Source organism: Corythoichthys intestinalis, chromosome 13, assembly GCF_030265065.1.
Source record: "Corythoichthys intestinalis isolate RoL2023-P3 chromosome 13, ASM3026506v1, whole genome shotgun sequence".
Taxonomy (NCBI): Eukaryota; Metazoa; Chordata; class Actinopteri; order Syngnathiformes; family Syngnathidae; genus Corythoichthys; species Corythoichthys intestinalis.
In genome coordinates, this window is record NC_080407.1 from 20,303,823 (window position 1) to 20,318,164 (window position 14,342).

The window sequence follows — 14,342 nt, forward strand, 5'->3', positions numbered from 1 at the left end:
CGACCGCCACACACGACTTCACCATTTTGATTATTAATGGTAACGAGCAGAAAAACACGCCATAATAGGAGGAATTTATGAAGCGCTAATGCATTAACATGACGAGTATACGGACAACATGGCGCGGGGGCGTGGCTGTGACGTCACGTGAGTAGGGTTTATAGCAGTAAACAAATATACAAAAATAACAGTAAATAAAAAACTCCAGTCCCCATTCTGTAACAGCAGCTTTAAACTACATTCAGTTAATTTAATGTTGTGAATCAACTGTTAAAGTTGTTAAAATTGCTCCCGTTATTCCATAATTTCCCTTTTGTCTACTTTCGACATGTGAAAGTTTTAAAACTATTTTAAAGATAGATTCAAGTCAATATTTTACCGATTTAGGAGTATTTTGGATAAAAAGTTAATTAGGTTTGCTTGGAAGGTTCGCTACAACAGCCTTGCAGGGAAGTGTACTGCTTTAAGATGGCGGCCGTTTACTAACGCTCGCATCTAGCTTTTTGTAGATGTGCTGCTCACGCTACCATATCAATGGTGCTTCTAGTCCTATATAAATGATATCTACCATTACATTATGTGGATCACGTACTTTACAGCAGCTTTTCGGCAGCAGTCAGGTATGTTGTTGGTTTTTTTTTTTATCTCGTGGCATGAGTTGAGCTAGAGCCGTGAGTTGAGCATTGGCATTACCCGAGGGGCCGGGTAATGAGAAGCATGATGTTTAGCTACTCTCGCTGCGTTCTTCCTCGTTGCGCCCCAAAGACCGCGCGGGGCGCTGAGTGTGTTGTACTTCCGCTTTACTTGGCATATTTCAATAATCGGAATTTGGATGTTTGTGAATCGTTCTCGAATCTTCCATGGCCGAATCGCGAATAATCTAAGAATCGGAAATTTTGCACACCTCTAATTTTTACCACGCCAAATCTGGCCCCCTTTGCAAAAAGTTTGGACACCCCTGATTTAAAGGGTATTACAACACCTGGGGAAATGCTAATATTCCATCATTTATCCATAAATGCATGCCTTTTGAATTCATATCATGCCACTTCATGTAATTACACACATCGCAACACCAAGAAAATGATAGAAACTTGGATCGATTGTCAAGCTAAAACGACCTGCGCCCGAGATCCCGGAAATCGAGCATATTGTGTGCGTGACGTCACAACAAGGAAGCAACTGGCTCAGTGCTTAGTACTGAATGGCGGCGATGATGGCGGACAATTTTGTTTCTAGTTGCAGCTACGAATCCGACGTAACGAACGTTCTTCTAATGGTGACGAGGAGAGCTATGAACCTTTCTTTGGTGTTTTGGGTTATCAATTTGAGCCCAGATGAAAGCCAATGCAGACTAATGAAAGAATCATTGAGGGGAGCAATCACACTGATGAAACACCGCTGTAGGCGCACTATCCTATTCCCCTCACAATCCACTCGCGGGGACCTGCACTTGTCAATGACGTTCCTTATTCTCGCTATATGATTATACAACTTTAACATTTGTTAATAATACGCTCCGTGTGTAGTATCATCCATCGCTTTTCCTTTTTAAATGGGCACTTTTAAACGCACGCGAGAAGTAACAACGGGAACATTTTTAAACAGGCATTTCACGGGAGAGCATTTCGACTCTTCGGCCAATCATATAGGGAGATCGAGTGGATAGTGAGGGGAAGAGGATAGTGAACCTACACCGACAACAGATCATGTGGGAAACACCGAATGATCCTGAGACTGTGTGCGCCATTTTAAAAGAACTTCATGGCTGTCAAAAACCTTATATTTTGTTGCAGGAAGACTTTTTTTCTTGAAAGCAATGAGAGGGTGAAACGTTACAAGAATTTTCACACGCACGTTTCTGTGTAATAGAAAAAGTGGTTGCCAGTGCTCCATATAGGGTGACAAATTCGCCTGTGTTAGTCCGTGATCTATTTGTTTAAAATGTGCATAATGCTAACCTGGGAGGAGAGCTAAACGCAGGGATTCCCCTATATTCAACAGATTGTGGCGCACCGCCACACTAAAATGAAAGCCGCCACGCCTGGCAAATGAGATGTATTTTATTTATTTATTTAAATAAAAAAAATTTTTTAAGGCCGCTTCAAACTAGCGGCAGCCGAGTGGGAGGAGTTCAGCGGACACCTATTCATTGTGTATTGTAGCCTAATGTTCGTAACTATGCAGGCCCCCCCTTAAGAGACGCACGGGGAACGAGTAGGAAGAATGGGAGAACGAGCGAGATAGCGAGAGATAGCGGTCGCATGTTGTAGCAGCCCGCTGTTATTTTGTTATTGTTTTTCTTTATTATTGTTACCACAATAAAGTGGGTAAGCAAATACAGACTTCTCTCCTTCTTGCCCATATCCGGGGCATTACAATAATTTGGATCGGACTTTTCGGCGAAAGTGAGCGGTGGACGGCCGTCTTGGACGGAAAGCAAACTTTGACTAACTTGCGCTGAGAGACTGCGGAGAGGCGGGGCCCAAAATAAAGCCTTGCTCTATTTTCAGAGCGTTGGTCACAGTAAACGATTTATCAGTTCAAGCAGAGTAAAATGATACATATTCACGGTACAAGAACGTCGTTTCTGTGTCCATCGATTGGTAAGAAAAGGCTGTTTGTACGAGTGACGTGTGGGCGCTCCCGTCAGGGGGGACATTTCACGTGGAGTGGCTATTTTTCGGCACAACACCGGCGCGCCAACTTCAGACAATTACGGCTGACGAAACTTTGATAAATGCGCCCCCCCACCCAAATTTCGCGAGCTCTGGGACACTCGAAAAATGACTCTCATACCTCTCCTTGCTAAGTTAATGGTACCTCGACGTGCCTTTGTGTGGAAATTTAGTTTACGAACAACGGGGGAAAAACTATTCATCTTCTCACCGAATCAAGTAAAACTCTTTACACGGCTATTAGAATTCCCCCAGTGCTCTAAATGGGTCAGTTGACAGAAGGACTGTTATTGTTGTGGTAATGTAGTACTTATGAGGGTCAAATAAAAGGAAAAAGGAGGACTACGACGGTGGTCTGCAACCCGCGGCTCTCGGGCCGCATGCGGCTCTTTAGCGATGCTTCGGAGCTTTTTTTTTTTTTTTTTTAAATGGAAAAAGATGGGGGAGGGAAATATATTTTTTTGTTTTAATAGGATTTCTAGGAGGACAAACATGACACAAACATTCTTTCAATTCATTAATATTGTAATGAAGTTAAACTTGTGGTGGCATAGTACAACAGAGTAGTCACGTGGTGCGTCATTCTCTATAGGATCCACTGCAGGGAAAACAAACATTTAATCATGAAGGCTAATTACGTATTTCTATAGTAGGCTAATATAGCTAGTATCGATAATTATAAGGCTTGTAAAAGGCTTTTAATTTTTTGTGGCTCCAGACATACTGTATCAGTTTTTTGTGTGTTTTTTTGGGGGGTCAAATATGGCTCTTTCAACAGTTTGGGTTGCCAACCCTGAGTCACTACGAGATGTAAGTCGTACTATTGCCACGAGAAAAAAAGTCGCATTAGTACATCGGGTAACGTAGCTGTAATCAGCTACGCATTTTACATACATGTACTGTAGCTGAGAGGTACAACATTAGCCTGGCTAATGAAATATTTCAAATATATCTTTGTTATGGTTCTTCTTGGGGGAAAAAATGAAGAAAAAAAAATTCGCTGTGGCACGACATGGTGAGGCTGTCCGACTCCGATGCAGCCCACCACCACAGCTTCAAAAAATCCTAGGGGAAACACTGAAACGGTTGGTTCGGGAAGACCGACTTGTACAAGTGGGGCAAATAAGTATTTAGTCAACCACCAATTGTGCAAGTTCTTCTATTTGAAAAGATTAGAGAGGCCTGTAGTTGTCAACATTGGTAAACCTCAACCATGAGAGACAGAATGTGGAAAAAAAAAAACAGAAAATCACACTGTTTGATTTTTAAAGAATTCATTTCCAAATAAGAGTGGAAAATAAGTATTTGGTCACCTACAACAAGCAAGATTTCTGGCTGACAAAGAGGTCTAACTTCTTCTAACAAGGTCTAACGAGGCTCCACTTGTTACCTGTATTAATGGCACCTGTTTTAGCTCATAACCGGTATAAAAGACACCTGTCCACAACCTCAGTCAGTCACACTCCAAACTCCACGATGGCCAAGACCAAAAAGCTGTCGAAGGACACCAGAGACAAATTTGTAGACCTGCACCAGGCTGGGAAGACCGAATCTGCAATAGGTAAAACGCTTGGTGTCAAGAAATCAACTGTGGGAGCAATTATTAAAAAATGGAAGACATACAAGACACCTGATAATCTCCCTCGATCTGGGGCTCCATGCAAGATGTCACGCCGTGGCGTCAAAATGATAACAAGAACGGTGAGCAAAAATCCCAGAACCACACGGGGGGACCTAGTGAATGACCTACAGAGAGCTGGGACCACAATAACAACGGCTACTATCAGTAACACAATGCGCCGCCAGGGACTCAAATCCTGCACTGCCAGACGTGTCCCCCTTCTGAAGAAAGTACACGTCCAGGCCTTGTCTGCAGTTCGCTAGAGAGCATTTGGATGATCCAGAAGAGGACTGGGAGAATGTGTTATGGTCAGATGAAACCAAAATAGAACTTTTTGGTAGAAACACAGGTGCTTGTGTTTGGAGGAGAAAGAATACTGAATTGCATCCGAAGAACACCATACCCACTGTGAAGCATGGGGGTGGAAACATCATGCTTTGGGGCTGTTTTTCTGCAAAGGGACCAGGACGCTTGATCTGTGTAAAGGAAAGAATGAATGGGGCCATGTATCGAGAGATTTTGAGTGAAAATAACCTTCCATCAGCAAGGGCATTGAAGATGAGATGTGGCTGGGTGTTTCAGCATGACAATGATCCCAAACACACAGCTAAGGCAACAAAGGAGTGGCTTCGTAAGAAGCATTTCAAGGTCTGGAGTTGCCTAACCAGTCTCCAGATCTCAACCCCATAGAAAATCTGTGGGTGGAGTTGAAAGTCCATGTTGCCCAAAGACAGCCCCCAAAACATCACTGCTCTAGAGGAGATCTGCATGCAGGAATGGGCCAAAATACCAGCAACAGTGTGTGAAAAGCTTGTGAAGAGTTACAGAAAACGTTTGCCCTCCGTTATTGCCAACAAAGGGTACATAACAAAGTATTGAGATGAACTTTTGGTATTGACCAAATACTTATTTTCCACCACGATTTGCAAATGAGTTATTTAAAAATCAAACAATGTGATTTTCTGTTTTTTTTTTTCCACATTCTGTCTCTCATGGTTGAGGTTTACCCATCTTGACAATTACAGGCGTCTCTCATATTTCCCAGTGGGGGAACTTGCACAATTAGTGGTTGACGAAATACTTATTTGCCCCACTGTATTAATTTTTTTAATCCCAAACCATGAAAATGAATAACTTCGTGTTTTGAGGAGGAATGCGAATGTGACATCACCCGGGTCAGCATCTCACAGTTCAGCATTGCTTCATCGCACAGGTGTCAAACCGATTCCAGAAAAGGCCAAGTGGGTGCAGGTTTGCTTTCCAACCAATGAAGAGGACACCTTTTCACCAATTACATCTTTTACATGTGTAATCAGTTAAACTTTGTCAGGTGCTGCTTGTTTCAGCAGGAAGTTCATTGGTTAAACTCTCTGCGCGTTATCGGTTGGAACAAAATCCAGCACCCACTTGGCCCTTTCTGGAATCAGTTTGACACCTGTGCTTTATAGCATGCAAATGGACTGGGGATTCAGCTGATTTTGCGGATTAAATCGTTTATTATTTGCCCCACTGTACATAACTCGATGTTCGTGCGGCGGCTATTAGGCTCGAGCGTTTACGTCACAGCAGCACGGGATCATGCGAGATTTGCGACAACGCAGCCATATTGGAAGCACGTCTGCATCACGGGACATTTAAACTTAACGGCAAATACAATTAAACTACGAGTGCCAAAGATGGAAAAAGTAAGGAAAACTTCCCAGTTCGATACAGAGACAAACTTGTTATCACGGCGAAGGACACATATGTGAGCAAACTTAAGGATGTGAACAATGTTGACCCTTACGAGCAAGCCTAACACAAATGGAATAAAGATGTCGACAAGCTTCCACCACTACGCGAAATGGAAATCATGCTGTATTTAGTGTTTGGTGTACGTTACTACACTCATCAGCAATTCCGAAACTACAAATCGCTACAAAGTTACGAACAGTTTTGCTGCGGATCGGTGGAGGACCTGCACATTATGACCGTAGCAAACGGCAACACCATCGTTCTTGCAAAGGTATGCAATGTGTGTTTACATTTTCATTGTCATGAACATCTGAATTTGTGCTGTGCTGAGCTGTGATAGTTAAGTGACAACTCAATGATGTGTTTTATAAAACAGATTTGTTGCATACAATGTAGCCTGTGTACAAATTCTTTGCCACTATCTCACGGCAAGATGTTACAGCTTTTTCATTTAGAAACGACAGGAATTATGTCTTATGAAGACAATGCACATGTATGCATGCTAGTTGTTTAGCTGTAGCTATAGCTAACAACAGGCCGACCTTATGTTTCCCGGAGTTCTGACACCGAACTTCCTGCTTCCAACATGGCGATAGGGGCAGAAACCTCGCGAGTGCCACGTCATACGCTCGAGCCTAATTAAAGGGGAACTTTGAAGTAAGGTTGGCCAACCATGTTTTTGAATAATATCAATGGCTAAACAATTATAAGCATATTTTCGTTATTTTTTTTAACGCATCCCTTCCAGATTCTTTGTTTAACCCATAGCAACGCCCTTGACAACGAAAATGCTTTTCTTCGGCAATCTTCGGAAATTACGTCACACCTAAACGTGCGAGGGAAGTCCACCATAGAACAGTATTGTTTGTTGCATTGCTTCTCGGTAAGATGCCACAGCAGTGTGTGGCGATGTTTTGTTCTCGCTCAAACGAAAAGTTGTATGAGTGGCCAAAGGATAGCAGGGCACGTAAATGGACATCTTTCGTTCGCACGAAGCGAATGAATTTCACGCCATCATCGAGTAGTGTTCTCTGCTGCAAACACTTCGAAGATGCCTGCTTCCTTAACCGGTCTGCTTATGATCAAGGATTTGCCAAAAAGTAAGTGTGATTTTTGGATAGATGACTGATGACTTTGTCAAAGCATAGCTGCCTACTGTTGTGGAATTGAACAGTATAAGCTAGCGACGTTAGCCGAAAGTTAACTCGTGGAAATCCCCGATCATAGTTGTTGTTGCGTTCGCTAGGTTAAGCGTGTTTAAATTGTGCGTCATCTACGATCATGTCCGAAAGGGTTAATCCACTGTCAATCTGGAATGTGGATGTGCATATAAACGGGTCGGCGTCGCGGTAATTCACGGTCACGTTGCTGTATGAGACAAACACCGCCGGTGAGTTTGTGCACATTTATTTGTATTTGTATTATGTATTTCCACCTTCATGCTTCAAGCATTGCATTGCTTATGGACGGTTCAGCGTTCACGGTGATCCCATGATAGGCTTCTAGTTTGCGTTTTATGAGAGCCGCTGACAGGTGACAGCTGACAAATAGCGTGTTGGTTTAGCGTAGCCATTGAGTCAATCTTGCAGCGAATCAGCGAGCGCGCAGGTCACGCAGTGGATCATGGGAAATGTTGTCTCGGGACAACACTGAAGTGGTGCTTTGTAATCTGTTCGCTTGTGTGAAAAAACTACATTTCCTCACGCCATTAGACGCCAATTCCTGCCGAGAGCTGTGCCGAGCTGTGTTCTAACTTTTCCATAAGAACTGCTCCATGTGTTAATAAAGAGACAAGGTTGTCAGCGCGTCATGTGTTCGATACATTTGTAAACAAAAAGCTCATAACAAGACATGCACAATCCGTTTAAGAGATGCTGGAGTGGGAGGCGAGGAGGAGATCGGCGAGAAGCAAAACTTCGCGGTCGAATGTGGCGGCAGTCCGCTATTATTTTGTTTTCTTATTGTTGCCACAATAAAGTGGATAAAGCCATCGAAGACTCATCTCCTTCTTTCCCCCCAACGTTTTTATATAATTATTTTATATGCACGAGAGCTGCCGGATCTGCCAAAATGAACATGAAGTCTGATTATTATTTTTTTTAGAGGCGGGGCCCAAAATAAAGCCTTGCTCTATTTTCAGAGCGTTGGTCACAGTAAACGATTTATCAGTTCAAGCAGAGTAAAATGATACATATTCACGGTACAAGAACGTCGTTTCTGTGTCCATCGATTGGTAAGAAAAGGCTGTTTGTACGAGTGACGTGTGGGCGCTCCCGTCAGGGGGGACATTTCACGTGGAGTGGCTATTTTTCGGCACAACACCGGCGCGCCAACTTCAGACAATTACGGCTGACGAAACTTTGATAAATGCGCCCCCCCACCCAAATTTCGCGAGCTCTGGGACACTCGAAAAATGACTCTCATACCTCTCCTTGCTAAGTTAATGGTACCTCGACGTGCCTTTGTGTGGAAATTTAGTTTACGAACAACGGGGGAAAAACTATTCACCTTCTCACCGAATCAAGTAAAACTCTTTACACGGCTATTAGAATTCCCCCAGTGCTCTAAATGGGTCAGTTGACAGAAGGACTGTTATTGTTGTGGTAATGTAGTACTTATGAGGGTCAAATAAAAGGAAAAAGGAGGACTACGACGGTGGTCTGCAACCCGCGGCTCTCGGGCCGCATGCGGCTCTTTAGCGATGCTTCGGAGCTTTTTTTTTTTTTTTTTTAAATGGAAAAAGATGGGGGAGGGAAATATATTTTTTTGTTTTAATAGGATTTCTAGGAGGACAAACATGACACAAACATTCTTTCAATTCATTAATATTGTAATGAAGTTAAACTTGTGGTGGCATAGTACAACAGAGTAGTCACGTGGTGCGTCATTCTCTATAGGATCCACTGCAGGGAAAACAAACATTTAATCATGAAGGCTAATTACGTATTTCTATAGTAGGCTAATATAGCTAGTATCGATAATTATAAGGCTTGTAAAAGGCTTTTAATTTTTTGTGGCTCCAGACATACTGTATCAGTTTTTTTTGTGTTTTTTTGGGGGGTCAAATATGGCTCTTTCAACAGTTTGGGTTGCCAACCCTGAGTCACTACGAGATGTAAGTCGTACTATTGCCACGAGAAAAAAAGTCGCATTAGTACATCGGGTAACGTAGCTGTAATCAGCTACGCATTTTACATACATGTACTGTAGCTGAGAGGTACAACATTAGCCTGGCTAATGAAATATTTCAAATATATCTTTGTTATGGTTCTTCTTGGGGGAAAAAATGAAGAAAAAAAAATTCGCTGTGGCACGACATGGTGAGGCTGTCCGACTCCGATGCAGCCCACCACCACAGCTTCAAAAAATCCTAGGGGAAACACTGAAACGGTTGGTTCGGGAAGACCGACTTGTACAAGTGGGGCAAATAAGTATTTAGTCAACCACCAATTGTGCAAGTTCTTCTATTTGAAAAGATTAGAGAGGCCTGTAGTTGTCAACATTGGTAAACCTCAATTATAAGCATATTTTCGTTATTTTTTTTAACGCATCCCTTCCAGATTCTTTGTTTAACCCATAGCAACGCCCTTGACAACGAAAATGCTTTTCTTCGGCAATCTTCGGAAATTACGTCACACCTAAACGTGCGAGGGAAGTCCACCATAGAACAGTATTGTTTGTTGCATTGCTTCTCGGTAAGATGCCACAGCAGTGTGTGGCGATGTTTTGTTCTCGCTCAAACGAAAAGTTGTATGAGTGGCCAAAGGATAGCAGGGCACGTAAATGGACATCTTTCGTTCGCACGAAGCGAATGAATTTCACGCCATCATCGAGTAGTGTTCTCTGCTGCAAACACTTCGAAGATGCCTGCTTCCTTAACCGGTCTGCTTATGATCAAGGATTTGCCAAAAAGTAAGTGTGATTTTTGGATAGATGACTGATGACTTTGTCAAAGCATAGCTGCCTACTGTTGTGGAATTGAACAGTATAAGCTAGCGACGTTAGCCGAAAGTTAACTCGTGGAAATCCCCGATCATAGTTGTTGTTGCGTTCGCTAGGTTAAGCGTGTTTAAATTGTGCGTCATCTACGATCATGTCCGAAAGGGTTAATCCACTGTCAATCTGGAATGTGGATGTGCATATAAACGGGTCGGCGTCGCGGTAATTCACGGTCACGTTGCTGTATGAGACAAACACCGCCGGTGAGTTTGTGCACATTTATTTGTATTTGTATTATGTATTTCCACCTTCATGCTTCAAGCATTGCATTGCTTATGGACGGTTCAGCGTTCACGGTGATCCCATGATAGGCTTCTAGTTTGCGTTTTATGAGAGCCGCTGACAGGTGACAGCTGACAAATAGCGTGTTGGTTTAGCGTAGCCATTGAGTCAATCTTGCAGCGAATCAGCGAGCGCGCAGGTCACGCAGTGGATCATGGGAAATGTTGTCTCGGGACAACACTGAAGTGGTGCTTTGTAATCTGTTCGCTTGTGTGAAAAAACTACATTTCCTCACGCCATTAGACGCCAATTCCTGCCGAGAGCTGTGCCGAGCTGTGTTCTAACTTTTCCATAAGAACTGCTCCATGTGTTAATAAAGAGACAAGGTTGTCAGCGCGTCATGTGTTCGATACATTTGTAAACAAAAAGCTCATAACAAGACATGCACAATCCGTTTAAGAGATGCTGGAGTGGGAGGCGAGGAGGAGATCGGCGAGAAGCAAAACTTCGCGGTCGAATGTGGCGGCAGTCCGCTATTATTTTGTTTTCTTATTGTTGCCACAATAAAGTGGATAAAGCCATCGAAGACTCATCTCCTTCTTTCCCCCCAACGTTTTTATATAATTATTTTATATGCACGAGAGCTGCCGGATCTGCCAAAATGAACATGAAGTCTGATTATTATTTTTTTTAACAATGTCATCAGATAGACAAAAACATAACATTACGTGCAAATGCCTGCATCTTCCAATCATAAAAATAATAACAGCCTATATCTTACCAATGTTGTAATCTCGATGGGTCTTGTATCCATTCAATGTCAGGTAGTCTAGGTACATTGTTTGCATTCTGATTAGCGTCTGGCTAATACATGTTAGATCCAACATAAAATTCCAAGCTCCTCTTCTTCCTCCAACTCTTCAAAAACTTGGATCTCCTCCCTTGTGCTCGGTCTATCGCTTATATCGCTGTTTGAATCATTGTTTGAAGGGCTTTGTTTGGCGGCCGTATGAATGGAGCTGCCAACGCTGTTCCCGGTGTGACGTATCACTTCCGGGTTCGTCCCCTTTCAGGCTCGAACTTCAGAAACGCGATTATTTTGTCAAATATACAACATATAAATTATTTTTTCATGCTTTATTTGGTGGACAATGTTTAATTACTTTACTTGTGACCCTATTTGGCATGTGAAGAAATTAGTTCACACTACACCTTTAACTGGGAACGTGAGGGTGGTGTTGAGAGTAGGGCAAAAAGAGTATGTGCCACTCAAAGTGCCAATTTACCATTGCCTACTGACACAGCTACCCAGGTTAGCAGCCCTCAGTACTGTAGTACAAAACCAACAGGAACAGCTAGCACAGATTACACAGGCCCTGGCCGCTATGCAGTCAACTCTGGTGTTTGCTACTGCTGTCAGCAACCAGGCCATATCGCGCGCTGTGGGCGACGACATCTTTGGACAGCTTTTTTACGGGGACAGAGCCAGAAGTGCATATATGAGGCTAAAAGCTAGCAAACGAGGCAACAAAACCGAATGCACTGAGAGCATCATGTCTGCGACCAAGTCAAGTTTTAGTGTAATATGGTGAGGGTGTAGCCCCGAATTCGCCCCGAATTCGCCCCCACAATGGTTCACAAAATTCACAAGAAAGGACTGGTGTAGGAAAAATAACAATTTATTGAACAAAATAAAATTAAACAAGCGGCATTAAAGTAATGGCTTCCTCAAAAGTCGTCCTGGACCCCCCATTATAGACCATTCTAGGGTTCAACTTGTCTTTTACAATGTAGGCAAAGATCACTTTACATCAATTAAAACACCTCACTTCAATAAAGTAATTCACTGCACTCCAATAGAACGATTCACGGCACAGCAAACTCAAAACAAGGATGTACACAAATGATCCGCCACGAAGCCCCCCTTTTTGTAGGCTCTATTGGATACAGACGTGAGGGGCGACTATCGGTTTACCAATACCGTAATTCCCGCTGTCGTACCTATTTAAAAAAATCTAAAACCCACAAACGACTTTAGGAACTGCTAATCTGGCTTGGAGGTGTGTAATTGAGAAGCAGTAGGAAAAAGCGGCACATACACTCGAGAAAACAGCTGAAATACACCACAGCAATCCATTAACATACAAAATAAACATTACAACATAAAACATTATTTTACAAACTTCCTCCAAATTATGGGTTGTTCCTCATATGGTTTAGCTCAGACGCTATGTAGCATTTCTGGATGGCAATCATTAAGTATCAGGTGTATCTAATTGTGATGAGTGAGTAGCTAATACCTTGAGCAGAATATTCCTGTTCGTCGTGCTTTGTGATAGTTTGACAACGGACTGCCGTCGCGGACACGGAGATCTGTTTCATAAAAAGTAGTGCAACATGGATCACATACAACTGTTAATTTGTCACACCTGCCGACCCATTTAAATATGTGCTTACCATTGGTTAAACTTTTAATCACACACACGATGAGTCCTCTGCATCCGCAGCTCTCACTTAAAATTTACGCGACCGGCGTTGCTGCCGAGATCGCCGTCTTTAATGTCTCTGCACTGCCGTGCAGGCAACTTTTCCAAAGCACGCGTCCATTTAAACTCGTGGCATGCTCTTTTATACACTTCCCTTTCTCACCACTCCCACACGCTTCCACGGGGGTAATAAATTCAGTCTAAATGGGCTTCTAGCTCCTCCTGTTGGCAGGAGTCGACACTACGCCCCATCACACCCACCCCAGCTCTCGAACTCGCCGTCCCGGTGAGGCCATGAATCAATTACGCCCAAGGACGGAAGAAACTGTACATGGGGATTCTGGGTAATCTAGCTTCAAACTCGATTATATTGGTATGGCCTACATTAACAAGAGCTGTTCTTGGTAGGTGAAATGGATTGCTATGCCGCCCAGCTGTAGCCCGTGTAGTGCGCCTAACGTCCATCGTGGCCTTCGGTGGGTAGGTTTGTTTGCTCTCAACTGATGTTGTCTGCAGAGGTGCAGTTGGTTCCACATCCACTACTGGACCGGTAGTTGTTACCACTCGTTCAGGTAGGACCGACGTGCCTGGACTTCCTGGACACGGCCCACCATCATTTTCTATGGGAATTGCTGGCTCCACCACCAGCCAACAGCAACACTCCTGACAATGGTTTTCTATGTCGAGAGTCATGCCAGGCCAAAAACACTTCTCCCGAATGAGCTGAGTGGTACGCTCAATGCCCTGGTGCCCTTTATCATCATGAAGACTGGTTAAGACTTCCTGCTTTAGACATTGTGGCAATAGGAGCTGAAGGGTCTCTTTACGGTCCCCGGGCAACCGGATACTGCGGTACAGTACTCCATCCTGGCAACGAATTCTTGGCCACTCCCGCAGAAGTCGTTGGGTCGGTGGTGGCAAGCTTATCCGTTCCTCCTTAGTTGGCAATATTCCTCTCCTCCACAGATGCCGAAAAGGTCCAATGACTGTGTCACTAATTTGCAGGGCTTGTAGATCCACTTTCTGCCGTAGTGGAAGTGGAAAGGCAGTAGTCTCTTGACAGGCAACTTCAGTTGAAGGTCTGACAGCCCCATGGGGACGTGGAGAGACAGCCAAGCCAGAGGCCACCATCGAAAGTGGAGCTGGATCAGGGAGCCTAGAAAGGGCATCCACGTTTTTATTAGCCGTGCCTGGGCGATACTTAATATCAAAGTCGAACATTGCCAGCTCCGACGCCCAGCGATGTTCTGTCGCGCCCAATTTAGCTGCCTGGAGATAGCTTAGTGGGTTGTTGTCTGTGAAGACCACAAATTTTGAGCCTAGGAGATATTCCCTAAACTTGTTGGTCACCGCCCACTTAAGGGCTAGCAGCTCTAGCTTCCGAGAGCTGTAATTTGACATATTTCTCTCAGTCGGGCGCAGACCTCTGCTGGCAAAAGCAATAGGCTTCCTCTGTCCGTCATGATCTTGGGCGAGCACTGCTCCCAGTCCCGCATGGCTTGCGTCGATTTCCAAAATGAAAGGTTTGGTGAAGTCTGCATAAGCTAGAACTGGTGTTTTGATAAGATTGTCTTTTAAGGTTTGGAAGCTCTGTTGACATTC

At 43.7% G+C, this 14,342-nt stretch overlaps 1 pseudogene; it reads right to left on the reverse strand.

Annotated features, from left to right (window-relative positions):
• Window positions 1-12,715, reverse strand: part of LOC130927865 (gastrula zinc finger protein XlCGF57.1-like) — a 30,454-nt pseudogene extending 17,739 nt beyond the window's left edge.
• Window positions 12,716-14,342: the final 1,627 nt, after the last annotated feature.